At 44.3% G+C, this 25,125-nt stretch overlaps 1 protein-coding gene and 1 long non-coding RNA gene across 2 annotated transcripts in view; one reads left to right on the plus strand and one right to left on the minus strand.

The window, feature by feature from the left end:
• The window catches only part of NTN1 (netrin 1), a 127,896-nt gene extending 122,020 nt beyond the window's left edge, over window positions 1-5,876 (minus strand). The window contains exon 1 of the mRNA XM_077924318.1: window positions 5,288-5,876. The gene's annotated coding sequence lies outside the window, so the exon portion shown is untranslated. The remainder of the gene's footprint in view (window positions 1-5,287) is intronic.
• LOC114590744 (uncharacterized) lies at window positions 4,731-8,211 on the plus strand. Its single transcript, XR_013391849.1, has 2 exons — window positions 4,731-5,221; window positions 6,363-8,211. It is a non-coding gene; the product is annotated as an uncharacterized LOC114590744 (long non-coding RNA).
• Window positions 8,212-25,125: the final 16,914 nt, after the last annotated feature.

Consider the following 25,125-nt stretch of genomic DNA (forward strand, 5'->3'; position numbering starts at 1 on the left):
AACAAAAACCAACGGGCATTCCTACTCACCTGCCAGCAAATATATAATAGTAGAGGTACCAGAGCAGTGAGGTATCATATTTCCAGGGCTTTTTTTTCAACAGAATGGTCTGTACTAACATTCCAAAGACAAGGGGATTATAAATAAACCATAATGACATAGAAAGTGGGGGAAATGATCAAGTTAGCTTTTTATTATGCTCCTCTACATAATTGATAATATTAATGAGTGGGCATTTCTATGCTGTAATCTGCCTAGTTTCGGGACACATTTTTGGCAAATAACTTATTTTGTCATAAGGAAACAGAGACACCTTATGCAAAACTCTCATATTTGTAAGTGGATTTTTCTTTGTTTTTAACTCAGGAAGTGCTGCAAAATATTTTTTATTGCTAGTCTCATCTTACCCTATACTGTTAGCCTTTTAACAGGGCTAATGAGTGCCCCCCACCCCCGATTTGTGCTTTAATCATTGGTTTTGTTTGTTTGTTTTTGCAGTCCATCTGGAGATGGCCCCTAGGTTGAATTAGGGTTTTCTTTTCTTTTCTTTTCTTTTCTTTTCTTTTCTTTTCTTTTCTTTTCTTTTCTTTTCTTTTCTTTTCTTTTCTTTTCTTGGATTTCAAATTCATGGCATATAGAGCTTCCAAATTCATGGGGAAGTCTGAGAGCATTGATGAATGATAGTGGGAATAGAGCTTCCAGGCACAGAGACCTCTGAACTGGAGAGCTAAGGACAAACACTATGTGAGGACCTTCATGTGGAATTCCAGAAGTGACCACTTTAGGATAAAAATACTAGGTATTCCCAAACTGTGGTCTGCAGACCACCAGTGGTCCACAAGCTTCATTCAGGTGGACTTTGTGGCATGCCTCTAAACAACACTTATGATTTGATTTCCTTAGTGTTCAGATTGCCAGACAATGAAATACTACATAAGAATTAAAAGAAGCAATACAAATGCAATTAAAAATCACACAACATCTACCACAGCACATTACAACTGCTGCAATGGGCAGAAGAATCATTAAGTGGACTGCCAAGAGCCTCATCAATTTTCAAGTGGTCCATGCCTCCAGAACCACCAGAAGGGAATATTGGATTGGATGGTGTCATGGTTTCACTGTGGAAACCTTACTGGGGGAGAGGAGACATACTCAAACCCCATAAAGTGTGAATTCTTTGACTGAGACAGACAAAGCTTAACCACTTTACAGAGTTGTGGGTGAAAGCTAATGTTAGTCAGAGCAACCCCATTGAAATCAAAGTAAGTTCATTAATTTCAATGGTTCTACTTCAAGTATGATTTAACTGGATTGAGATCCCTAACTTTCCCCCCTATTCTTATTTCTAACCCCTTACAGGGTAGTGAGGAAAACAAATAAATACCAACTTAGGTGGTGTGAACACAATATTTCACTCTCGAATCAATGGAGACTGAATATTTGTTTTTTCTACCTAGTCTGTACATAACCTAGATCTATCACATATTTTTTGCCCATAAAAACCCCTTTTGGGGAACGGGCTTCATTCTGAAAATAAGAGCTCATTGCATATTTATTCTACATTACCCAATGGGGTGTCCAACAATGCAGTGTTTGTTTCTTTGTTTGTTTGTTTGTTTGTTTGCGTGTCTCCCTAGCTGCCCAATGACCTTGTGGGTGTGCATAGAGTAGACCAAGAGGCAATCACCATTTCCTTATTCATTCAGCTGGGGCCTGCACAGGGAGGAAAAGACATAGATAACCTAATCAAGGGTTCAGGAGGGCAGGATGATGACGACTAGCACAAACATTTATGGATTGCAAAAAGCTACATTTTTGTGCTACAAACAGGTTAGTGCCTATGCAGCAAAAACATAGGTACATTTGTGTATGCACTTAATTCTCTATAGTAATCTTCAACAATGAATCCCGGATATCTCCCAGACCTATTCTGCATATGACTGCAATTCTATGCGCCGATACCTGGGAGTAAGCTCCACAGAATACTGTAAGGGATACTTCTCAGTAAACATGCATAGGATCACGATGCACAATGCTTAGTCAACCTGCCGGACCTTAAGGCCAATTGCTGCTGGGTTTGCTAAAATCCTTATGCTGCAGAATCAAGGAAGCCCAAACTAACTTTCATTTTGAGGAAACAGTTCAAGGGCAGCATTAAGATGATTTCCACAAGGCAACCCTATTACAGTGGTACCTCGGGTTACATATGCTTCAGGTTACAGACGCTTCAGGTTACAGACTCCGCTAACTCAGAAATAGTACCTTGGGTTAAGACCTTTGCGTCAGGATAAGAACAGAAATTGTGCTCTGGCGGCGCAGCAGCAGCAGGAGACCACATTAGCTAAAGTGATGCTTCAGGTTAAGAACAGTTTCAGGTTAAGAACGGACCTTCAGAACGAATTAAGTACTTAACCCGAGGTACCACTGTATATTCCTTTTTTAAAAAACAAAACAAAAATCTAGTCAATTCCAAGGCAAGGGAGCTACCACCACATTCTCAAGAAAGTGTTACACCAGAGGTGGGGAAGTTGTGCTTCTCCAGGTGTGGCCGGACTCCCAACCCCATCAACCTTCAGCCAGCATGACCAATGCTCAGGGGTGATGGGTGTTGCAGTCCAGCAACATGGTGGGGAGGGTATTCCCTGAGCTAGACGGAGTCGCCACCACGTGTGTGTTTTGCACTGAATGATGACCATCAGGTCAAGCCGCGTCTTGGATACATAGAACAATTACCCAAGACCAAGCGCCATCACTGAGGGCGAAGCACAGTGACAACACGCCTCTGTTGTCGCCAGGCCAGTGTCTCCTAAGATCAGTGACGTATGAGGCTCCAAGTGGGATACCTGCTTGTGCGAAGGCATCTTTATCTGCATGGATGTACCCCATTGCCAATATTTCAGAATTTCCCGACCCGTCTCTCAGCCGGCCCCCCGCCACCGCTCTTTCCTCCCCAACCCTTTCCCAATAAGGTCTCTTCACATATTATGGAAACCTCTCCTCCTCTCTTTATGCGACGGCGGGTCCCCGCGAAGCGCAGCTCAGTGGCTCACAAGCCCGACCTCCGTTTTGATCTGTCCCAGAGGCTTCAGGGCAAAGCTGGCCGGCGGGATTTCTAGGTTTGGAGAGTTCCCTTGGTGGGGAACGATGCAACGGCGAAGGAATAAGGGCGCGGCGGGGAGGAAGAGGAGGAAATGATCGTATTGTTCTCTTTGGAGCGTTTTACTATTTTAGAAGGAAGGAATTTCTGCATGGTAGGACTTCTTGGGGGGAAAGCGGGAAGCAAACTTTCTGGCGCTTGATCCCGCGTTTATCAGATTTCCCACGCCCCCTCCCCCCAAATAATAATAATAATAAAATTTCACCCGCGTTCCCCAAGCTTTCCTCTCTCCTCTGGGTGTTTTTATCCCTCCTCCCTCGTGCCCATTTTCCCCTCGTCCAGACGCGGGTTCCCCGAGTTTTGATCAAGGGCGACTGAAACCAGCGCCTCGTCGGCTGCTGCCGCAGGGCCCAGGGGTGACGGGGTCAGCCTTGCCGTCCGATGCGCGCTCTCTGCTTAGGCCCCTTTGCTTCGGGTTAGAGACCCTCCATTCCGCGCAGCGATTGGACAGGGGTGGGGGAGCTGCCAACCCATCACTCTCTTCCCTCGGGGGTGTGCGCGCGCAATCGGGGCGATTTCTTGCGCCGCAGCTTCGCCATTAAAGAGGGGAAAGCGCGGAGCACGCAGCCCAAACGAAGCCCTTTTGACCTATACTTTCCAGGGGGTAGAAGGATGAGCTTAATTTTGCCTGGGGGGGGTACTTTCCCCGCAATATGGGGAAGAGGAGGCCCTATACTTAACTCCCCGCACCCCTCAGAGCGGCTTCACCTTTCAGAGTAAAGTGAAACGTGGCTCATTTTTGGACCTCGGAGACTTGATAAAACAATGGAACGAAATCGGAATACTTAACCCCTATAAATATGTTGTTGTATTTGGGCGGGGGGGGGGGAGACCACGAAGGAAACTATGCTAAACACAATATGCAGTACATTGCCTTATATTGATTGCAACGGAATCACAGCCTTCAAGTGGTGCGCGCGTCTAAACTGAACTGTTTTGAAAGACAGCGCATTTTGAATTGAATTCCGGATTTCGGACGTGATCTCTCTTCCCCCTCCCGCTTTGCACATGTCCCTCTTTTCATCTCTGAAACAACACGCTTATTTTCAACTCCCTCTGCCGAGGATTGTTGTTTTGGCCCTCTCTTTCTGGTCCAGAGGCAGCGCAAAAAAGAGAGAAAGGAGTTAGGGAGAGAAGGCATTTTCCCCTTTCTGTAAAAGAAAAAAGCCTAAATATTCTAAAAACTATTAGTGCAAAGTTGTTTTTTAAATGGGGTGGTGGCTTTTTGGGGTGGGGTTAGAAAAGAAATAATTATTGGCTAAGGAACGAGGGAGAAAAAAGTTCGTGGCGCAAAGGCGAGGCAGGAGCCCCGGTTCGAAATAATCAGGAGCGATTTATTCCGACGGAGTGACAGCTCTTTTGAACGCGAAGCGAAAGGCGTTTTCTGTCTCTCTGAAAGCTTTTCTTCCAGATTGTGTTCAGATTAGGCTGGGGGGATGAATGGCGGCTTTATCCAGATCAGGGGCTTTTCTGAAATGCCAAATTAATTACCAAGGCCTGAATCAACGCACTGGGGACAAGGAGGAGGAGGAGGAGGAAGAAGAAGAACTGGCGGAGGGTGGGGGTGAGGGGAAGAAAAGAGAAATCTAGGGCACTTTGGCCCGGGTTAAAATTGCCTCTTGGGGTCGTTTTAGTGCGAATCGGCTGGGGAAGAGAGCGGGGGTAGGGGAAGGAGGAACACCTGCCCCATCCTGTTGGGTTGGTGTGTGGGTATTTTTAAGCTTAACTTATTTGAGCTAAGTATTTTTAAGGACCAGCGAAGCAGCTTCCACATTTCGGCTGAAGAAGCCAATGCGAGGCGTGCGCCGAAGGATAGAAAAGAGATGGAAAAGAGATCCGCCTTAGGGAAACAGGAACCTCGCAATTGGGACCAACGAGGTCTTAATGAGGGAAGCGAGGCGGGGTAGTGGGAATAGCTGGCGCTTCCTCAACCCGGACACGGTCACTTGCCCCGCGTGGTGGGCCTCCAGATCATCCTGCTTCCTGGGGTGGATCTCCTTTTTCCGTCTCTTCTTCCCCAAAGAACCGCCCTGCCCCCGATCAGCAGCCCCCGGGGTTAAGGTAAGCGGGATTCCCACGCCGCCCGTGCGCCCTTTGGCTGCCGACGATTCACTGCCATGGACTTACCTTTACAGGAAAAGGGACTCAGCACCCCTCCAGCCCTCAGTATGAGAGAGGAGAGGGGAGATGGCGCGCCTTCGTTCCCAGTCAGCCCACCACGATCCAGCCGAATACCCTCGTAGACGCTGGGGAAGGGGGTATCCCTCTCCGGATCGCGCCCCCACCCCCACCGGGGTCTCCACCCGAATAGCCCCGACGTCCTTCGTGTCTGGCGTCCTATCGCGTTTGCGATGATCTAGGGCCTCCCTCCTCAGGGGATTTCTTGGGGGGGGGGGCGCTTAGGGGGTTCGCCGATCTGGACTCGCCCCCAAAAGGGGGATTCGGGTCAGGAGGGGGTCCACATCTTCTTCTTTTGCGTTCCTAGAACCGCTGCAGAGGTCCCTTCAAATGTCCCCACTCCCGATGTCGAGCAGAGAGGGGAGGGGTAAACACTCTGGGGCTCATCCGCGCTGTGGACCCACCGGGACGCGAAGGGAATCGAGGGAGTTGGGAAGGGAGCCTGCCTTCAGACCTCCTCACGATTTCCTCTTGCAGAAATTGCGGGTGGGTGGGGAGAGAGAGAGACAGAGAGAGGGGGCTCGGAAAGCTGGATCAATAGACGAATCACTAGAACCTGGGGAATCCTGAGTTCGAATCCTCGCCTGTCCTCGTGGCTCGCTGGGTGGTCTGGCAACAAGCCACTCTCAGTCGGGGCCTCTACGTCGGGGTCATTTTCTCACCTCTTTGAAATCGTGGGGGGAGTCTGGGAATGATCCTTGAGAATTGCGGGGGAGGGGAGGCGCAGGTAGTCGGGGCTGCGGCGAGATCAAGCAAGCCTTTCCGGTCTCGTGCTGATTCTCTCCTTCACCCCCCCACCCCCACCCCCACCCCCAAAAAACCCGGTGGCCTAGAAAGCCTGGAAAACAATCGCAAGGGCCAGAGGGAAGCCCGACGTTGCTTTTCCTGAAAGAAAGCCACCTGGGGCTAGACCAGCAGGGGATTAGCAGGATGCAATCCAAAGATGCACCCGAGATCTAAAGATGATCAGGGCGTGAGGCTGCAGTGCCTTCAAGGATCGATAACAACGCGCCTGCGTTTTCAGGTACTTTGCATCAGGAAAAAAGCAAAAGTAGAGCAGTGGCACCCTTTCGACTCCCAGATTACCTTCGTTTTAAGCGTGACCCTAAGCTGGTTTATCAGCCTCGGCAGCGGGAAGGATCCTCATCACATTATCAGGCGCATCATCAGTTAATGGTAGGTCTATAAAACCACCTCGTGAACAGGGAAGAAGACTAAGTTCGACGGTCCCATCAGCACGGCAGGAAGAGGACAGCGACTAATAACGACACTCTTCCAGAGGCGATTTTTCATTTTTCTTTTTGGCTCGGTCCAGGTGGAAATGAAATCCAGGAGTGAATGTGTTGGTCCAGGAAGTGTATGCCAGCTCGGCCACGCAGCCACTGCATTACTTCGAGTGATTCCTCAGCCTCAGTTTTTCATCTCTAAAATGGGGATGACAATGACTGGCCCCACGCACCTTTGTCCTGAAGATAAAAGAGGGAAGGAGATACTGTGCATGAGCTTTGGGATGTAGACGTCAACATCAGAGACGTGTAGCCCAATATTTGGCTCTAATGATGTTAAACCAATGTATATTGAATGGGTTTTGATATTATGGAGGTGAGATGCCCTCCAGATGTCTTTGGGCTGAAATAAGGGATGGAATGCTTTAATAAATAAAATAATGCGACATGCTTGAAGTTTTGCCCTTCTTGCCCCTCCAGAAACTGGACATGTGTGTTCTCTTTTCTGAGCTCGTTTTCTCACCCACTTTCCTCCCTGCTCACTTGCCTCCCATGACACCAGGGTTACCTTCATCTCATCTGCTGCCACTGACTACACCTCATTTTGTCTGACTCAGCTTCCTATCTTCATCAAGACACACATACTCCCTCTCTCTCTAAACTCTGTTCTTTCTGTTTCCTACCACTCCCCTCCCCTCTTCCTACTGTGGCTGTTTCTCTTCCCACCCTCTTCCTCTTTCACCACTCCGTCCCTTGCCTTACTGCTTCTTCAGCTCTCTGCTGCTTCCTGCCCTGATGTCGCTCCCTCTGCTGACATCAGGGCAGCTCATCCAATAGCAGCGAGAGCAGGAGGTTTCGCACTACTGGTGGAACATATACAAATATTTGATTAGCGTGGTGGCTTTTCATAGGGGGAAACCAGGATTTTAATCTTTATAACTTTGGTATGGAAATTAAAATTCATTTCTGAAACATCCTGAGATGTCACAGAACACAAAAGGTTGGTGTAAATTATATAACTGAGCTTAATTGGCTATGATAAATGTTCCAATATAAAGGATCCAAATGGTGCATAGCTTGTGATATCAAGACGTTTTGGAGGTCCCCTCATATTTGAAATATTGCACCAGATTTTCCTGAAATGAAATTGGCAGAGCAAACTCCACTTTCACTCCATCCGGTAGCCACCAATCACATTCTCCCTTCTTCCAACACCTGCATTGTCAGAGCACACTCTTGACCCAGGGATTTGTTTTCAGTGTCAGAACTGAACTCACAGTTCTTTCATACAGAAATCCATTCCAGGTTTTCCCCTTCCCAAGCTTTCCTTATTTTAACAGTCTAATTCTTTTTGTTATCTTTGTCTTATTTATTATTTCTTTATTTGGGTTTTCAAAACAACAACAACAACATACATATAAATGACCACATGCATTTCCACAGGATATTTATTGCTTTTCATAATACAATTCTTTTTTTAATCTTCCAGATGGATTTGTCAGAGATGGGTATTCAACAGCGTTGGGTTCTGAAAGAACGGTCCTAGTGTTCTCATACAGTCCAAATCCTTCTATATGCTTCCCGAATTATCCTGTTATTGCTGGATGTGTTGGTGTATACAATGAAGTTGTACCAGTCCACAGTGAATGTATCTATGTATCCATGTATTCAGTAATGCTAACTGTTAAGTTTCTCCAATGGTTTGCCTATTATTTGCTCAATTCCTGAAATACATAGTTCCAAATTCTTATTATCTTAGTTCATGTCCATCACATAGGTTGGTATGACCTCTCTTCTTTGCATCTCTCCAGCATAATGCTGGGTATGTTTTTTTAAATATATGATAATTTTAGGAGGTGAGGTTTCAAATATAACCTGTGCGTAATTTTTAACATAAGCAGTTTATTTATTTATTTTTAGGTAGTGAGAGGAGGAGCATTTTTGTTGCTGCTGTGTTAAACCTTCTGGAATCAGACGCCTTGGCAAATCTATTGCAAATCAATAGAATTTACTTATAGGTTTAAGATGCCAGCCTCAGTGTGTTGCTTGATCCTGAATGGCTGGTTTCGACCATGATAATTTGATGATGGGGATGGGTAGGATTATCTGAGTCAGTTTCTTCATTTAAAAAACAACAACTGCATGGAAAGAACAACTGTGGAAAGTGCAACTTCTATGGATACTGTCATAGTGGTAGCAGAAGCTGCATTTGCTGAAATTCCCCTTTCTATGTCATTATCAAAAGCATCGGAACTTGGTCCACCCTGAATTCATCAAGTCAAGATACACCAATGTCAAGGTTTTTTTTGTTTATGTATTTGAAATTTGTCAGGCAACATTATTTGCTATTTTCCATTATTCCACTAAAGAATGCTACTGAACTCTCAACTTGAACCCAACATGCCGCTCTGGTTTACGAAGGGGATCCCATTCTGCAGGCACTGACCTGCCTGATACCTATGCCGCTCTTTGTTCTTCCTGGAGTCTCTCAGGCAGTCAAACATCTGCTTATCTCTGCGTCCAAAAATTGCTGCCAAGTTGCAAGCAGCCCCTTCTGTAAGCAGAGTTTAATTTCCCACACAATTAGGAAAACGGCCACTGATGCTGCAATTGCTTAGCTGGTAGAGTACAAGACTCTTAATCTCAGGGTTCACGGGTTCAAGCCCCACATTAGGCAAAAAGATTCCTGCATTGCAGGGGGCTGGACCACAATAGATGACCCTCATGGTCCCTCCCAACTCTGCAATTCTATGATGTCCTGAAGGAACAGCCACCCTATATTATTTGTTTTAAACAGAGCATTTGGACCCCACTCTACAGCCAAAAGGGCTCCCAGAATGGTTTTCATACAATCAGTTAAAATAAGACAGGCCCTGCTTGCAGGCTTGCAATCTAAAAAAAGTGAGAAGCAAGGGGGAAAGAACAGGGAGGGAAGAGAAGCAGAAAGCAAACTAAGACACTAATGGTTAAATAGCATTTCTTATCATGACCAGCCGGTGTAGAAATAGTTCAGGGGTAGGAGGTGCCTGATGCAGCTGGTCTTTCGGCAAAGCTGATGGGAGAAGCCCTGTTTCCCATCCCTCCCACTAAGGCAGCCTGATGGGATGGCCGTTCTGAGCTGTGGGAAATGTTAAAGGATGCCAGCAGTGGGAGTGGGATAAACTTGTTAATTCACATGAGAGTACTTTTTATTTTAAACAACCATCCTATTGCAATGGGTCCCAGGTTGTCTGGAATGACAGCATAATGGTTAATGCAGCCCTGTTCAAAGCACCAGGAACTACAAAAAGATGAAGAGAAAAAAAGGAGGGGGGGAATTTTTGCCAAAGCTCTAGCCTTGACCCAGGATACACCAAATACTTATCTATACTTTGCAACATTAACCATCAAGCATGCTTAACTTTGCCTCAGCAATAATTATGGCTTTAGCTTGAAGAGGTGTATTTGCACTTTCTGAATAATGAAATGTGTGAAAGCTGTAGGTGACAACTTGCCAGGATATTTTAGCTGCCAAACACTCCCCAAGCCCTTGATCCTGCCATCCACTTCCTATGAATGATACCTTATCTAGGAGCTGCTTTTTAGCTTCCTTCTTTTACCACTTTTCTTAATTCTCACTGTTATTGCAGGCTTTGCTAATCATTGCTGTCAAGTACTTTGGGTAATAGCAAATTAACCCAATGCAACTCAGGCAAGCAGAACGAACAAAAGCTTCATATTTGTACTGGCAGTATGCTGCTGTTTCCTTTGCTAAGGGCCAGCTCCATTCCTGGCTCTGCTTGATAACCCTTATTCACCTCCCTCTTGCCCAAACACAGCAGCTTGCCCACCCCCCATCACTTCTTGGGGGACCACCGTCCTACCCGATCCATCTTCCTTAAAACAACAAAGTCACCTGAAAGAGGCCTTGTTTGCCCACTCAAACTCCAAGGAGCTTGACAAAGTTATTTTGAAGGGATTCAATCTCTTTCAACTCAAACACTTCCTGTATGAATCAATTGCTTGAGGTATATGTCCATGACCATGGGACGCGGGTGGTGCTGTGGGTTAAACCACAGAGCCTAGGACTTGCCGATCAGAAGGTTGGCGGTTTGAATCCCCGTGACGGGGTGAGCTCCTGTTGCTCGGTCCCTGCTCCTGCCAACCTAGCAGTTTGAAAGCACATCAAAGTGCAAGTATATCAATAGGTTCCGCTCTGACGGGAAGGTAAATGGCGTTTCCGTGTGCTGCTCTGGTTCACCAGAAGCGGCTTAGCCATGCTGGCCACATGACCCAGAAGCTGTACGCCAGCTCCCTCAGCCAATAAAGCGAGATGAGCGCCGCAACCCCAGAGTCGGTCACAACTGGACCTAATGGTCAGGGGTCCCTTTACCTTTATATGTCCATGCAAAGAATAGATGCATGGATGCTTCATTTGAAAATGGAAAATGGAGGGAGATTGCTCTGACTTGTTGAGGAGCTGGCCGCTGTCGCTTGTGAGGAGCAGACCCCCAAAGCTTGTGCAGAGCCGGCCGCCGAAAATCCTCTATGTGTCCATTTGGAAGATAGTTGAATTGAGTTCAGTTGGGCTTATGTGGTCTAAACCACTGAGCCTCTCTTGGGCTTGTTGATCGGAAGGTCGGCGGTTCGAATACCCGTGACGGGGAGAGCTTCCGTTGCTCTGTCCCAGCTCCTGCCAACCTAGTAGTTTGAAAGCACGCCAGTGCAAGTAGATAAATAGGTACCACTGCGGTAGGAAGGTAAATGGTGTTTCCGTGCATTCTGGCATTTGTCACAGTCCTCTGTGAGCCAGTAGCGGTATAGTTATGCTGGCCCCATGACCCAGAAAACTGCTTGTGGACAAATGCCGGCACCCTCGGCCTGAAAGCGAGATGAGCGCCGCAACCCCATAGTCACCTTTGATTGGACTTAACTGTCCAGGGGGTTTTTCCTTTACCTTTTTACTCCCAGGTAAGTATAGGATTGTGGCCTCAGAGTTTACCTATGATTAGGGAACATCACCTTTGCTCCATGCAGGAACCCATGCACCCACTTCCTTGATGGCCTTTCCAGATAACAATGAGACTTTTATCTGTAGCATTACCCTGACATATAGCTCCACTCAGTGCCAGTAGCATGACTGCAAAATGCTTCTCTACCCCTTTCAATCTGATTTCCAGCCTGGTTAGAGACTGAAATGAGCAAGGGTGGTAGTGGGAAGCACTGAAGTCAGTAGAAAGAAGAGGAGCTCTGGAATGGTCTGAAAATCAGGAGAACATGAAAGAACCACAAGTTTTACCATGACACTTTTATAATAAAGGTTACCCATCTAGGGTTGTAGAATCAGCCTTGAATAGGGCCAACATCTGTAGATGTGTTATCATGTTTCCTCAAAGAAGAATAGCAAACAACAGAATTTCATGTATTTTTTCCCATTCAGCCAGGTCACAAAAAGATTTACAAATGCACATATGTTCCAAATGGCATGTAGTACAAGACCTGCCACGTTTGACATCAAAAAACACTTGGTGGTTTTAAAAGAACCAACAATCTTAAAGATTGGTTGATACATAGTGAATATAGAAGTCTCAAGAATACTTATCTTCAGTCCACTCTGTTTCACACAACCAGGCTCACAAGGACACCATCCCTGAAATTAGGTCCATGGTCCATTCTGACTTGCAGGAGTCGTTTTTGTGATTGTATGTTCCCACAATAAGATTGTGTGTGTGTGTGTGTGTGTGTGTGTGTATCTGGATGCCAAAACCCAAGTTTGGAGCAGGTACTCTTGGGTGAGAGAGCCCCAGCAGATATTTAAAGTCACAAAATATGCAGCAAAGAAGCATGTGGAAAATCTAGGCTGTCAGACCTTTGAAACATGCCCTTTTAAGTGAGTTCCATAATTTTCCTCTGCCACCAGCAAAGGAAAAGACCACACATTTGGTTAGTCAAAATTTTGTTTACTTACAAACTCTTCAAAGTCCTGGTTCATGGTATTAATTAGACTTCATGCATTAATTAGACATAAGCATGTTGGTTCTATGAGGCTGGTTATCCCGCAGATCTATGGAGGAAAGACATCTAGGCCACTTGCAGCATCAAAGAAGGGGGCCTCAATTAGTAAAACGTTTTCTTGAAGAGCAATGTAAATGCAATAACATTATGTTGTGATCCATTGAAAAGGTCAGTGGTGATGAAAGACTGTTAAGTAAAAAGGAATTGTTTTGGACTGTATCCTATGAAAGTCTGGCTCCTAGGGAACTCAGTGAAGATTTTCTGTACAAATATAATTTTCTGTACAAATATAAACAAGATTTGGTGTATGAGATTTAATGGACCTGTCGTGCTAGAACAATTGGGATGTGGCTAGGGATGATGGGATGATGGGATGATGGGAGTCCATCAATATTTGGAGGGCCACAGGTGATTTGATTTACATCCCTGATTCACATGGTTACAGAAAACAAGAAACACAATATAACAGGAAGAGGGTCATTGGATCCCAAATCCACAATATTAATTCAAGTAAAAGAGGCCCAACATCACATAAAGTCTCAGCAACTTCTCTTTCAGGGTACATAGGCAACATTATTTTTCCGTGTGATCAAAACAGCAGTGACAGAGCTTTATTCCACATCTGTTAGGTAATGGGGAGCGCTCTCTTTGCTTCCCCTTATCCTAAGGTTACACTGACATCTAGTGGAACATTGCAACATAGCAGTATAGTGAATGCCTTGAGTGCAACAATTTGAGCAATGAAAAGAAATGTGTATGGTGCCATTAGTCGTAGAGTTCTGCACTGGTTTAGGTTCTAATTTATTGCTGCTTTTAAAAAAGACATTGCTGTGTTGCATTGTATTGATGTGTTTTCTGGCTGTATTGCTGATTTCCACCCTGAGTATAGATGGGCCAGAAAAGTTGCTTACAAAAGGAAAAGGAGAGGAACCTAAAGGTAAACTGCAAGCTGCTTCACACTTTCCTTTGCAGAGGAAAGAGGGTGGATGGTTACTTTTTCTTCCTTTGCTTTCCTTTGCTCCGACAGCCAGGTAAGTCCACTACAGTTGGTCATTTATCCTTCCCATTTACCCATTTGCCTTGCAAATCCTTCTTGGGTTCAAGAAGTACTATGATTCACATAGCGCACCTTAAAGCTGGGGTGAGAACACAGAGCATCCCAGACAAAGGCAGGTCAAGCAGACCGTAGACTGAAAAGCAGAGTCCATGTCCCTACCTGACCTGGAATTATATCATGCTGCAGCAGGTCTGACCTGGTTAAGGGAGTGGATTAAGTTAAAGGATACTGATGTGTTAGATCTGGAGGGAGTAGGCACTCAATTTGGATGGCATGCATACCTAATAGATGAAAAGGTGAGAGTACAGAAGGGTTTTATGGACCATATTATAAGGAAATCACTGTATAAAATATGGATGAAATATAAAGGGATCCTAGAACCCAAAACACCTTGGTGGACCTCACCCTTAGAAATCATGACTGTAAAGAGAAAGAATATGAATAACAATTGGGCAACATATAAGGTATTATTGGAAGAGGAAAATAACAAACTTAAATTGAAAGAATAAAAGGAAGTTAAAAAATATTTGAACGATTGGCTGCAATATTTTCAAATTAATCAGAGATTGGCAAAAGATAAACAAAAAGGATCTGAGAAAGAAATTTCAAGACTGGATGAGTACTTAATCCAATCTAAAAGTAAACATATTTCCAGATTATATGATTTGCTCCTAGAATGGGAGGTAAAGGAGGAGCAAGTGAAGACAGTGATGGTAAAATAGGCCCAGGATTTGGGGGAAAATATTATGATGAGCCAATGGGAATGGCTCTGGAAAAGAGATATCAAATTTACGGCACGCTAGAATTTAAGAGGGGATGCGGGTGGCGCTGTGGGTTAAACCACAGAGCCTAGGACTTGCTGATCAGAAGGTTGGCAGTTCGAATCCCCGCGACGGGGTGAGCTCCTGTTGCTCGGTCCCTGCTCCTGCCAACCTAGCAGTTCGAAAGCACATCAAAGTGCAAGTAGATAAATAGGTATCACTCAGGTGGGAAGGTAAGCGGTGTTCCGTGCACTGCTCTGGTTCGCCAGAAGCGGCTTAGTCATGCTGGCCACATGACCCGGAAGCTGTACACCAGCTCCCTCGGCCAATAAAGTGAGATGAGCGCCACAACCCCAGAGTCAGCCATGACTGGATCTAATGGTCAGGGGTCTCTTTACCTTTTATAATTTAAGAGAGAATGTAATGAAAATGCAATACAAATGGTACCTGACCCGCTCAGACTGGCAAAAATGTATAAAAACTGTAGTGAGTCCATGTCAAGCAGAGCCTATGAAAAGCTGTGTTTCATTATTGAGAAGGGAGACTAAGAGCCACACAGATTGAATTTATTTATTTATTTATTTATTTTTGCAAGTTACTGCCTCTAGTGTCATTCCATCACCCTGGAAAAGACCAAAAGCAGCACTTGGTTAAATTCTCCCTTCTTACAGCTACTAGGGGTCTAAAGGCCTGGATCTGGCAGCTGCCACATGCCCCAAAAATTGGTGTAAAAAAGGACTGGACAGATTTCAAGCTTGTGGGATCTGTTTTCTTTCTCCAAGAGCCCCGTGGTTTATCTGCTGATGTTAAGTGTAATATAGTGGCTTAGAAAGAGGGGCAGGCACACACTTAGCATTAAGGAACAGAGCACCTCTGAGTGTTTCTCAATCCAAGAGTTTATTTTCAGTACCGGAAAGAGGCTCCCAGTCATTTCACACAAAAACTCAATCCTTGTTTCCTTTGTTTCAGCTGTCTCATTGGGAAAATTAGAGTTGGTAATTGTTGGTGATCTATTGAAAAATAGCCCAGAGATTCCAACCTACCTTCTACCTACCCCTGGTGTAAAATCAGTGTGTGAAATTCAAATGCAGAAGTCAATAACCACTTGGTGTGTGTGTGTGTGTGTCTATGACTGACACTGACACACACACACACACACACACACACACACACACACACAATGTCAGGTGTTGATTTGAACTAATTAGTCAAATGTTTGAGAAATGTAGTAATTCAGCATGCCATAAAGAGATTAAGGGAAAGAGAACCAGGGCTACTTCTTGGGGTCATTAGGGTTTCAGTGGCAGCTTGAAATTGCACTGTGCATTGACTTCTTTTGTTAACAATCTTTAGTTTATTCATAGCAAGAAGCTCTGCTTATTAGAAGACATGAATGGGCTGTAGCCAGCCATGCTGCATCCTGATCAGGGCCTGATCAGGAATATAAAAGAGGATTCATACCCTGAAAACAATACAGTGTGGAGGAAAGAGTTATGTCACATGCTTGGTGATGCCTTAGGTACCACTTATTAGAAGAGGTGATTGTCTGCCTGCATCATTGCCAGGGAAGGATGTTCCTTTGATGGTCTTCCAGCCAGCTGGCTGAAGCACATGTCCCCCACTTGCCCCACCTTGATCCAGGACTGTATAGACCTGGCTGTAGAACATTAATTTCTCTCTCCCCCAAAGGCCATCTGGCCACCTCAGCCTTTCTGCTCTCTGGACAGGAGAAGTACTGAATCTCTAGCACTCTGGACAGCACCTTTGAGGCTGCTTTGCTACTTGAGTGGTAGAAATACCAGAGACTGTTAGTAACGTTACCTTTGATTTCCGTAGCTCCAAATTTGCTCCCCCATATATTACAAATAAATGATGCGCAGGCTTCTTATACTCTTTTTTTTTTTTTAATAATTTTTATTAATTTTCCAAACATGTAATAACAACAAACAATAAAACAGAATAAAGCATACAAACAAATAAACATGTATAATTTCATAAACTCATTTTCCTTCACCTTATTTCTCGGACTTCCCCATACCTCCCTTTTTCTGCATCCTTATTTTTCCTTTTAACAGCAACCCTCCATTTAATTAATTAACTCGTCTTCTTTATAATTCCCTTAGATTCATGATTTACAGCTGCAATTCTCTGTTTCTTAACACCATAACATCTCAGCACTCCTGAATGTTACAACAATTTTTAAGGTATATTTTAAATTTCTTCCAATCTTCTTCCACTGTCTCACTCCCCTGGTCACGGATTCTGCCGGTCATCTCTGCCATTCCCATGTAGTCAATCACCTTCGCTTGCCATTCTTCCAGAGTGGGTAGCTGCTGCGTCTTCCAATACTTTGCCAGAAGAATTCTTGCTGCTGTGGTAGCATACATAAAAAAAGTTCTGTCCTTCCTTGGCACCAATTGGCCCACCATGCCCAGGAGAAAAGCCTCTGGTTTTTTAGAAAATGTCCATTTAAGGACCTTTTTAATTTCATTATAGATCATTTCCCAGTAGGCTTTAATCTTCGGGCAGGTCCACCAAAGGTGATAGAAAGTACCTTCAGTCTCATTACATTTCCAACATTTATTATTGGGCAGATGATAAATTTTTGCTAATTTGACTGGGGTCATGTACCACCTGTAGATCATTTTCATTATGTTTTCTCTCAAAGCATTACAAGCCGTAAATCTAACACCAGTATTCCATAACCTTTCCCAGTCATCAAACATAATGTCATGACCTATGTCTTGTGCCCATTTGATCATAACTGATTTTACTGTTTCATCTTGTGTATTCCATTTCAGCAGCAAATTATACATTCTTGACAGATTCTTAGTATTGGGTTCTAACAATTCTGTTTCCAATTTCGACCTCTCCATCTGAAAACCTATTTTCCTGTCCTGTTTAAATACCTCGTTTATCTGAAGGTAGTGCAACCAATCTCGTACTTTAGACTTTAATTTGTCGTAACTCTGTAATTTAACCCTTTCACCATCTTGCTCTAAAATTTCACAATATTTTGGCCATTTGGACTCCATATTAAGTTTTTTTGTCTCTTTAGCTTCCATTGGTGATAGCCACCTGGGAGTTTTACTTTCCAATAGATCTTTATATCTTATCCAAACATTGTATAGTGCTTTCCTGACAATATGGTTTTTAAAACCTTTATGTATTTTTACCTTGTCATACCATATATATGCATGCCAACCAAATCTATTGTCATACCCTTCCAGATCCAAAATGTCTGTGTTCTCAAGAAGCAGCCATTGTTTCAGCCAGCAGAACGCTGCCGATTCATAATAGAGTCTCAAGTCCGGCAGGGCAATCCCCCCTCTGTCTTTTGCATCAGTTAAGATCTTAAAGTTTATTCTGGGCTTTTTGCCCTGCCAGACAAATTTTGATATGTCTTTTTGCCACCTCTTGAAACAGTCCATTTTGTCCAGGATCTGGAGTGTCTGAAATAAAAACAACATTCTAGGCAATACATTCATCTTGATGACAGCAATTCGGCCTAACAAGGAAAGTCTCAGCCTTGACCATATTTCTAGATCTTTCTTCACCTCTGTCCAACATTTGTCATAATTGTCTTTAAATAAATTCACATTTTTAGAAGTCAGGTTCACACCCAGGTACTTCACTTTTTTTGTTATTACTAAACCTGTTTCACTCTGAAACTTCTCTTTTTCTGCCATTGTTAGATTTTTCTCCAACACTTTAGTTTTTTGCTTATTCAGTTTAAATCCTGCTACTTGACCAAATATCTCAATTAGTTCTAATACTCTTTTAGTACTAGTATCTGGCTGCTGCAAAGTCAATACAAGGTCATCTGCGAATGCCCTTAATTTGTAATTTCTGGCTCCGACCTGAACTCCTTTAACCAATTGGTCCCCTCTGATCATATTTAACAAAACCTCCAGGACTGTTATAAAAAGTAAAGGGGATATTGGGCATCCCTGTCGTGTGCCTTTTTCTATAGGTATTTCTTCCGTAACCACATTGTTCACAATCAACTTTGCTTTTTGCTTCGAATATATAGCACCTATACCATTTTCAAAACCTTGGCCTACCCCCATCCCTTGGAGATTCTTCTTCATAAAGGTCCAACAAATATTATCAAAGGCTTTCTCCGCATCCACGAAAATCAAAACCGCCTTTCTATTAATGTTCACTTCCAACAATTCCAAAATGTCTATAATGTTCCTCACATTGTCCGACATATGTCTCCCTGGGAGAAAGCCTGTTTGGTCCTTGTGAATCTCCCCTTTCAGCACTCTTTTCAGTCTTTTTGCTAAAATGTCTGCAAAGATTTTGTAATCCACATTAAGTAATGATATAGGGCGGTAGTTTTTAACCTGGTTCTTTTCAGTCTCTGTTTTCGGTATAAGTGAAATAAAAGGTCCTTTCCACGATTCAGGTGCCTTTTTCCCTTCCAAAATTTCATTACAGACCTCCTTCAATGGTTGTATTATCCATTCCTTCAATGCCTTGTAGTATCTAGCCGTCAGGCCATCTGGTCCTGGAGATTTTCCCAACTGCATGTTCTGGATGGCACCCTCTATTTCTTGTCCTCTTATACTCACAAGTTTGTTTTGATGTTGTGTAGATGACTGCATACAAGACTCAACATCTATGCATGCATTTGCCTTGGAAGACAACACTTTATGTTTACTGGTTTTTTTTTTTGTTTTTTTTAAAGCAACCATCAAAGTTTGCAAAGAAAAGAAAAGAAATTTTCTTGGGGAAATAAATGTCTTCTAAGAACATTGTGGCTCAACTTTGCTTTAAGCCCATTATTTGCAGTTACCTATGGATGAGTGAAGGGAGCGTCTCAAACAGGGAGCTGCTATGCAGAGTTACCCTGTCATCAAACAAAGTGTGGAAAGGAGGGAAGGCAAGGGCAGGATAAATCTGTGGAAAGCAAAGCATGCAGCCCAGAAGGAGCCTGATTTCTCTTGTACATGAGCAGCTGATAGCGGCTTCCCGGGCTTCTAAAAACGCATTGTGAGTGCTTTAGTACCAGCAGATGGCGACCTTTATCATGTAATCTTTGCTTCCTATTCTGCTTTGGCATCTCTGCAAGCACATTTCCTATATAGAGCAGAACTGTAAAGCTGGAAGGGTTATTGATATAGATGGGGCTGGCCATAACTCCACGAGACAGATACTCCACCGCTGTTAGCAAGCTCTGTTCCCTTTGTAAAACTACTGCTTTTTTATTAAACACATGAAACATACTAGAAATACAAAGCAAAGCAAATTCTCGAATATTTGTCAATGCATGCTGAGCAAATAGGACAACCCAAAGTGTTCTATACAAATAAAAAGGTAAAGGTACCCCTGACCATTAGGTCCAGTCGTGGACGACTCTGGGGTTGCGGCGCTCATCTCGCTCTAAAGGCCGAGGGAGCCGGCGTTTGTCCACAGACAGCTTCCGGGTCATGTGGCCAGCATGGCTAAGCCGCTTCTGGAAACTAGAGCAGTGCACGGAAATGCCATTTACCTTCCCGCCAGAGTGGTACCTATTTATCTACTTGCACTTTGATGTACTTTCGAACTGCTAGGTGGGCAGGAGCTGGGACCAAACAACAGGAGCTCACCCCGTCGCGGGGATTCAAACCACCAACCTTCTGATAGGCAAGCCCTAGGCTCTGTGGTTTAGACCACAGCGCCACCCGCGTCCCGTTCTATACAAATAGAACAACCCAAATGCAAAACTTCTATGTCTCTAGCAGGCAGGTTCAATTCATATAAGAAACGGCCAGCAACTTGGACGCAACGGCCAGCCTAAACAAATGTGGGGAATATGGTCTCTCTTGATCACAGGACTGGGGAACCTTTTTCAGTCTGAGGGCTGAATTCCCTTCAAGGCAATGGCAATGGTGGGCAGTGCCAGAGGCAAAAGTGGGTGGAGCAACAGATAGGAATTTTACCTTTGTACTGTAGGCTATTTTCTGTGCACACACTCTAGCCTCCATCCAGACAAGCAAAAGGCATCATTTGAGTTCAAGGACACATTCCAGCCAGACAAAATGAGTTGGGGGTACAAAGCAGGGCCAGTGAAGGGTGTGATCGAAGAATGGGGTGGTCTGGGAGATTTCTGAGAGTAAGAGGGCTGGAAGGCCACATCTGGTTCCTAAGCCTGAGATCCACCACTCTCACCCACATCTATCACGACGGCTTACATTTGTTGCTACTAGTTTTCTGGAGAGCATCTGGCTAGGATCCAGCTAATAACCTCCATTGGTTGAAGTCTACACAAGAGCTCCCACTAACACAATGAGGGACTTTCCTTCCCTCTATTCCCTACCCCACACCCCAAAGTGGTTCCGTGGGTCAAGAGAACTCCCATAGCAGCATGTAGGAGTAGGGGATTGTCCCACCTAACAAGCTGAATAGCTTGTGCTGGTGAAACGATTGCTGTAGCACTACGCTAAACTCCCCCTCCCCCAGTGCTTATACATAGCAGCAAAGCAAACGAAGAGCTCCGTGCTACTGAAATGGCTGAACATTCCCCTATGAGACAATAACAATGTGAATTTATGCATGTATGCTCAGGGGCATCCTAATTATATTCAATGGGGCTTACTCCCCAGTGCAGAGGTGGGAACCCAGATGTGGTTATCCAGATGTTGCTGGCTCCTGGTTGGAGGGTTGACAAGAGTCAGAAGCCAACAACATCTGGATCCCTAGGATGCGACTTTGTACTGAGTCAGACCATAGTAGGCTCATTTAGCTCAGCATTGTCTTTGCTAACTGGCAGTGGCTCTCCAAGGTTTCAGGCAGGGGCCTCTACCATTTCTTACCAGGAGATGCCAGGGACTGACATTCTGCATGCAAGTCACATGGTCTACCCGCTGCGCTAAGGCCTTGCTTCAGTTTATTTTAAGATTGCAGCCTAACAGCACTTTTTGAGACTCTGTCATACAGGATGGGTGAGTGGTAATAACGTGGGAAAATGGAAGAGAAAGCAAATGCAGAATTACTTTACAGATGGATTTAAAGCAAGAGTCAGCATAAGCCTTGATGTGTGAAAAACGCCCTCACTTAGTTATTTGTTGTTTGAGTGAATCATGATGGCATGATGGATTAATGTGCAGTCCAATTTTACAAGAAGGGGTCTAAAAGGTGAAGAGTCACCATCTGATAGCAGATAAATAAGTACGACCCAATTACTTAAAGAAAATAAGCATATTTTGCATGTACCTCAAGGTGATGTATAAGCATACCATGAAAACAGCTAAAAGTATATTTTAAATTGTATTTATATTTATGTCCTCTCAGGCATTCCCAGACTATACATGAAGTAATCACAATCTGTCATGAAATATCCACCAGTTTAGGCTGCAGTCCAATATGTACTTATCTGGAAGTACGTCCGATTGAACTCATTGGGATTTCTGAATAGTACAGGACTGCGCTGTTCATTTTCCTTCAAAGGGGAAGAAGTATCCATTGTGGATGCATTAGAATTCAGCCGTATCACATTCCACCCACCACCTCAAACTTTTTCTTTCGCTAAAGCACTTTCCTTCCCAAAACTCCATACACTTAGGGTCAAATGCTGTGCTACATGGATTCGTGATTGGATGTCCCAACTATTCTAGGACTTGAACACAGCTATGAGGAGCATAGCTAAGATGCAAATGAAGCTGCCCTGAAGAAAAGGGGAATTTCAGCAGGTGTATCTTGTCAATGCAAATAGCTTGTAAATTAATTTTTTTTAAAAAAATGCTTGTTGTTGTTGTTTTTAAAAATGACATTGTAAGTTTCCAAGACTTACAAAATAGTGAGGGAATAGATATAAGAAAAATCGGAATGACTCATTCCATTGCCTAGAGGGGGAACTTCTGGGTTTACAGAATGTGGAAGACAGAAACTCCAGTGTTTGCTGCTCCCTTTGGCTAAATGAGGGGACCTAATCACAGCTATTCTAACAGAATGGACTTCTCCATTGTTTTTCATGGGCAGCTTTCACTTCCACCTCAGGGGACAACAACAACAACTCATGCTCAGTGCAGTCAGTAGATTATCTCATTAGACCTGACTCAGGCAAACGTTGGCTTCTTTCCACTGTTGCAGGGCTGGCCCTACCATGAGGCAAAGAGAGGCAATTGCAGCATCTTGTTCCTTCTAAGACCTCTGGCCATTCCTCTCCATTAGAGAAAAGAGTTTTGTAAGCTACATGACACGTCTTTGCTCTTCGCCAAACTAGCGTGTTTCCTCAGGTCTTCATCAGATTCATGCATCAGTCCAGTTGGCTTCCATACATAGAACGGGGAGGGAAGGGTCTGGTCCCTCAACTCAGGCAGCAAAAAATATTGGATTGTCCCCAGTTGTTGCATAGTACAGGGAAGAGACTAATGCTGAAAGAGCAGGCTCTTATGCAAATATACATCATGCCACATTGTGAAACCAGCTTCCTCCTTTTAGTGTACACACTGTTGATGACAAAGGCCCTGTAGGAGAGAGAAGCTGCTTACTAGATCTGATCCATCTACCAAAGGAAGAGGAGACTGATTTCAGGATTGCTTTATTATTAGAACGCCAAGATCTACCAATGGGAGCCTAGTGCAAAAGGTGCACAGTTGGTGTTCAAGAACAACAGGGTATCCTTGAGCACATTCTGAACAAAGGGATTTATTTTCTGAACTAAGCTCTCAGTCCTTTTAGACAGAACAACACTCCTGTTTAGCTTTCTTCATCTCAGCAGCCTGCTGGCAAAGGTGATATTATTGCTGCTATTGTTAAAAGGATTTGGAATGAGAAAGCTTTGCCAACCTATTGCAAACCACCCAGAGAGCTAGCAGTAGATCCTGATCTCTCTTCTCCCTGCCCCTCCACCAAAGTAATGGGGGGGAAATGACAGTCAGCTCTCATAACATAAAACCCCATGAGTTACGTACATAGAAAGGCCCACATCATATAGAGCTTAACACCATTAGATTAAAAGGGCATGTGCGCGAGATTTTATCAAATGACTGTCTTCTTGGTTGTTTTGAGACCCTCACATTCATTCTGAATTCCCCTTATTTGGCATTTTAGTTCGACCCGTTTTCATCTATGTGTTTGAATTTTAACCTGCCCTGTCTCAGGAAGCTCGGCCTGGGCTGACAACATTTTAACTAAGTTGTAAAAACCCTGCTGTTACCATAATCCCCTTCCCAATCCTTGGCCGCAACATGCTTTGCTTGCATTCTGAGATATTGCATTGCTGCTGCTGGGAAATGCTCAAGCTGGACTTTGTGAGGAATGCTGTTCCACAACAGTGCGGAAATCACCGAGAAGCAGTCTTTGCTGCTTGACCTGCTTGCCACATGGGAGATGGAGCAGCTGCCATAAGCAAGCACAGGCAAAGGGACCATCTTTGAGGCATATACAACTCAGGCAGTACACATACTCCCATAGTGTATAGGGATTGGGGGAGGATTGCCATGTTGTTGTTGTTTAGTCGTGTCTGACTCTTCGTGACCCCATGGACCAGAGCACGCCAGGCACTCCTGTCTTTCACTGCCTCCCGCAGTTTGGTCAGACTCATGTTTGTAGCCTCGAGGACACTGTCCAACCATCCCTCCCAAACTGGCAGGTATGCCCCTCCCGGTGCTTCTGTATGCGGACGACGCAGTCCTGCTCTCCTTTTCCTGCGTTGGCTTGAGGAAGCTTTTGAGATCACTTGCTGACTATTGTCAAGCGGAACAACTATCAATAAATTATAGCAAATCTAAAATTATGGTGTTTTCAAAAAAAAGAAGGAAACACAAATGGAGAATTAATGGACATCCTATTGACCAGGTAGCAACTTTCAAATACCTGGGAATAACTTTTCAGGAAAGGGTCTCGTGGCACCAACAGATGAAAAACGCCATTGCCAACGCAGGAAGGGCCAATAAAGCCCTTACAAGATTTTTTCACGGGAAAGGGGGTAAATACGTTCCGGCGGCCTCCCAGGTTTTTGCTGCAAAAATACTCCCACAACTCACTTATGGATCCCAGGTTTGCAGTTTTAAAAATTTTGCGCCTATGGAGGCATTTCAAACAAAATTCTATCGGTGTTTATTGGGGATCCCCCCCTGTGTATCTAATATAGCTGTCCGCTTAGAAGTTGGACAACCACCCGTTAACGCGCGGTTGTGGATTCTAAAGATACACTACTGGTTAAAACTTATTTTTTTCCCGGCCGGTTTGGCTCCTTTAACACTCTTAGACACCTTTCATTCTACCTGGAAAGCTTCCCTGTTTGAAAAGATAAGAAGCTTGGGATTCTCCCCGCAGATCTTGATAGCGGCAGGATATGAGAGAGCCAGAAGTCAAGTGCTCCAACGCATTAGGGACATAGAGCTGCAATGTCATATGGGCAAAATGGATAAACATGCCACAATTAGAGACTTTGGAAGAGGGTTCTCACCCGCAAATTATCTGGCTGATTTACAAATACCTAAGTACAGACACTCCTTCACCCTGGCCAGATTTAACGTTCTGCCCTCTGCCCTGCTGCTAGGCAGATATGAGGGCAAACCATATGAGTCACGTGTTTGCCCATGTGGCTCATCGGAAGTGGAAACAAGTCTGCATGTATTGCTGCACTGTAGTTACTACAAGGATCTACGCCTGACCTTTATTGCCCCAGTTCTACAAAAGCTTAAAAATGTACCAGAACCCCAACGTATGAGAGCCTTGGTAGAAGATAAGGTTCCTGAAATTACGATCAATGTTGCCAAATTCTGTGTAGCCGCTATTAGGCGCAGGAAACAAGAG

The sequence above is a fragment of the Podarcis muralis genome, chromosome 2, assembly GCF_964188315.1.
Source record: "Podarcis muralis chromosome 2, rPodMur119.hap1.1, whole genome shotgun sequence".
NCBI lineage: Eukaryota > Metazoa > Chordata > Lepidosauria > Squamata > Lacertidae > Podarcis > Podarcis muralis.